Source organism: Alligator mississippiensis, chromosome 3 (assembly GCF_030867095.1).
Source record: "Alligator mississippiensis isolate rAllMis1 chromosome 3, rAllMis1, whole genome shotgun sequence".
Classification (NCBI taxonomy): Eukaryota; Metazoa; Chordata; order Crocodylia; family Alligatoridae; genus Alligator; species Alligator mississippiensis.
This window is the reverse complement of record NC_081826.1, coordinates 15,426,600-15,430,667: the sequence shown is the minus strand read 5'-3', so window position 1 is coordinate 15,430,667 and position 4,068 is coordinate 15,426,600. Positions and strand designations below refer to the sequence as shown.

Below are 4,068 nucleotides of genomic sequence, written 5' to 3'. Positions count from 1 at the left end.
CTTCTCTGGGGAACACCAAAAAAAAATGAATCACTTAAAGAGTCTTATCAGAAGCATGAATTATTAACTCCAAAATCACCCCTGCCCTACCCTATCTCACTAAACTGCCCTACCCTTTCCCACTAAACCATATGATGAACTTACCAAGCCCCATCTTGAAACAATTTAGAATCTTTGCCCTGTAATGCAGCCAAAGACTCCTGTTACTGAGAAGGGGAAATCACAGCAGGCTAACTTTCTGCATAGGTAGACAGGCAGCTGAGGCAAAGGGTGCATGTAGCAGACCTAAACAGGTAAGAGTAAGCTGCCCATTAGGCCTAAAGAGGAACATCTGGGCAGGCTAGAGAGTCACTTGACTCAGTGTGTTGTGTAGCACATAGATTCTCCTCTTCTCTTCCTCTGCCACCTTCACTCTCTGATGAATTACAGCAAAGTCCTTGTCCTTTGTCCCTAAGTGCATGACTTTGCACTTTAAAATCATATACCATTTCTGTTACTCCAATCCACAATATTATCTAATATTCCGATAGGACAACTGAGTCCTCTTCACTGCTGGCAGTCTCCTCCAACTTTTTGCCATGTGCAAAATTTGTAAGAACAAATTTGGTTTTTTGTACATGGTCACCAATAACACTGTTAGATGCGATTGATCCCAAGACCAGTCATTGAAGAGTATCACTAGTAACTCTTCTCCAACTCAATAAATCCCTTTTTGGCATAATTTAAAATTACTATTGCCACCCATTTGGACTCTATAAATACAATATTAACGCCCATCTTTTTTGGCTTTCAATAATACTTTCTTGTGAGGCATACTATCAAATGATTTGCTTAAACCCAGATACAGTAGATCCCACTGCATTGTCTTTGTCGAATCAATCAGTAGTTCTGTCGCGCAGTTTAGTCTGATATGATCTTTCTTGCATAAAATGATACACGTAGCAGCCACAAGAAAAACCCGAGTACCCAGGTAACTGAACTTGCTTTGTATTCTTATTATCAGTCCTTTGGAATTCTGTAATTAGGGAGAAGTTCAGATTCGCTGAGCTTGAATCAAGGGTCATCTTAGCAAAAAAGGAGAAATTTACCTAGAAACATTAGATTAAGAGAAAAGCAATGAAATAAATGTATATTATAAAGCTTAATAGCAGTAGATCTTTTCTCTCCCCCCACCATAGATTCCCCTAGCAATATATCCTGAAGGCAAAACAGTTATTTGACACTTCTGATATTGGCATACACAATGCACCAAGTTACTGCACGTGGTTGGCACACCACTGTGTCAACAGCAAGACTAATTTTTTTTTTGCAGATCATTGAGAGTTCTTGCAGAGAGAAAGAGAGAGAGAGAAATCAATTGACTATGAATAAATTTAATCATTCAACTTCGCAGCGACTTTCATGATCAAGCTTATCTTCAGAGGTGTTAATTCTGGGGAGAGGCATAGAAATGAGAAGCTTTCCAGATGAATCTTTCAGAACCTAAGGTACTCAGCTATTGCTACACTCATCAGTATCTTTCCATCAATACAAAATGCACACTGAGAAAACACAGCTGGCTTATGGACAAATCAGGTGAAGAGAGATAATTGATGACAGGGATGCCCAGGCCTGATTTTTCAATTTCCAGAAAAATAATGGGTCTTCTGACATCTCTCATGATGATATCCCTCTTCTGACATCAAGGCAGTATTAGTTGGTCTCTGGACCCTTCTTATAATAAAGTCTCCCAGGAAGTGGAAGACTTGAGTTCTAGGCTCTTCTCCACCTGAAGGGGTTCAAAGTTACATCTCCCACCTCCCAAGAGAAAGCCAGAACAAGGAGCAATGGGCTCAAGTTGCAGCAAGGATATCACTGCCAAACCAACTGCATAGGAAAACCAGTTCATATTAACTAAAAAGTTTTAACCTTTGAGCAGATCCTCTGCACGGTGTAGGACTTCCACTTCATAGAGAGCAATTGCAAGGCTGATGCTGATTAAAAATTCCCCCACACCCAATTCCACTGTTGCTACATGTTGATTCTAGGGCTGAATTTGACCTTGAACTTTTCAAAACTTGATACTGTCCTGTCTCCTGCATCTTCTTTATTTAAACCCGTGCTCTATCTTCCTGTTTTCCTTTCTTCAGGTAGACTTTTTGTGGAAGAGAGGGCAAGATTGCTTAAAAATTTCCATGCTTGTCTTCCAAAGAAATAGTGTAAGCTTGCAAGGACACTGTCATTTTTCATACCTCTATTCTTCATAGAGATGAAGGCTCACAATTTGGGATCAGCAGACCATTAATGCTCCATGCAAATCTGCCCATGAGTCCTTTTTGCTTAGAAATCTGTCTTTGGTTAATGTTGATTTTACATGTCTTTTACATGCCTACCATTTACTCAGATTATGATCTGAAAATGAAAAGAACAATGTTTAGCATTAACATCTGGGGCCTGATGGAGTCCAGCAACTTCAGTGGGATTTGTAGTATAGCTGTGTGTTTGAAATGGATTCCCATTGAAGGCAAAGCTCTCCCCCTCTTCCACGAGGTGCTTAATTCTGTAATTTACAGTTATCTGTGAATTGTGGAAGGAGAATTAAACGAGCCTTTCTCATCAACCTCATTTATGAATAAAACATTTAAAGGTATTCTAGTGCACTTAAAATAAAGCCGCAACTCGCCTTTCATCTGTGTAAAATTTTTCTATTAACATCTGACATTGTATTTTCTGAAGACTATTTCAGCACATCTATTATAAATATTTATGTGATAAGAGAAATGTTGGCACTCTTTCAAGGAAATCAGATGAGAATGCGTTCCTGCACTTCAAAAATAAATGCATAATATAAGTGTTCAAACTGTGCTATTATTAAACTGCTATCTCCAGTGAGCTTAGTGGAAGATCTTAGTGGGAGATTTTAGTGGTAAGAATGGACTAACATTGTTACATGGATTTCATTCCTAAATTAGATTCCATCAGCACAACAGGAGTTCAGCGTGAAAACACAGCAGAGATCCAAATCCAGTGTCTCAGATGCATGCATAACTCTCTCAGCAAGCATCCATTTATTACCTGGAAAAATTTAATAGGCTAACACAATAACTATACTTTAAACATAATACAATTTCCAGAAAGTCCAGGCTTAAAACTTTACCTTCCAAAAGCATCTGGCATAACTCACAGAATATTCCTTGAAACAGTTTCAGTAAATTTTATAAAACACAGATTACATTCCAGGAAAAAGGGTGGTGGGGGAGGGCAGGCATTTATGAACTGTGATATCTAAATAAATCATTTTGTGAGAGCTTTACCTGAATAAAAGAGAGCATGTGCAAGGTGACTGGTGCAGAAATCAGGTGACAGCAGTTCATAACAATTTTTTCCTTTGAAGTATTTTGCCTTTGCCGTACTCTGCTCTGTGTAAAGAAAACAAATTTGTGCATTTAAAAAGCCAGACTCTGTCTTCAGATGAATATGTGCATGTACACCGATGTCAGTCAGAATCTGATGCTTACATCAGAGTAAAAAAAATGGGCCCTAACCTAAAAGAACAGTGATAAACTGCTTTTTCTTTCCTTTTCTTTTGGGTCTTTTATTTCTGTGATTATGTTTTTGAAAAAACATTTTTAAACTAAACTGAAAAAAAAACTTGACTGTGTAGAGCAGGGGCAGGCAATTATTTTGCCTGGAGAGCTGTTTAACAAGCTTTGGCAAGCTGTGGAGAGCCACAAGGGTAGCCTCACCCCTTGATGCCATTTTAGGACCAGAAGTCCCACCCCTAATCCCTTACCTTTGCCACTGGACATCCCTCCTCTTGCCCCAGAAGTACTCCTTTTGGGTGGGGGTGCCATCTTGAAACTGGAAAAATACCCACATTGTATAGTAAAAAAAAAATAAATATTCAAACCTCTACTATAACTTATTTTAGTGTTATTTTAAAAAATATTTTGACTTGATTTGTGTGTTTGCATAGTGTATCTAGAGGCGATTGTATAATAACTCAAAATACAGTCTTACTCTTGTATATTGTTTGTGTGGTAAGAGTGTGTGTGTGTGTGTGTGTGTGTGTGAGAGAGAGAGAGAGAG

General features: G+C 38.5%; 1 long non-coding RNA gene across 1 annotated transcript; it reads right to left on the bottom strand.

The window, feature by feature from the left end:
• Window positions 1-1,357: 1,357 nt before the first annotated feature.
• On the bottom strand, window positions 1,358-3,847 carry LOC109281740 (uncharacterized). The gene is made up of 3 exons (XR_002088518.2): window positions 3,773-3,847; window positions 3,294-3,398; window positions 1,358-2,391 (listed from the first exon to the last, which is right to left on the bottom strand). It is a non-coding gene; the product is annotated as an uncharacterized LOC109281740 (long non-coding RNA).
• Window positions 3,848-4,068: the final 221 nt, after the last annotated feature.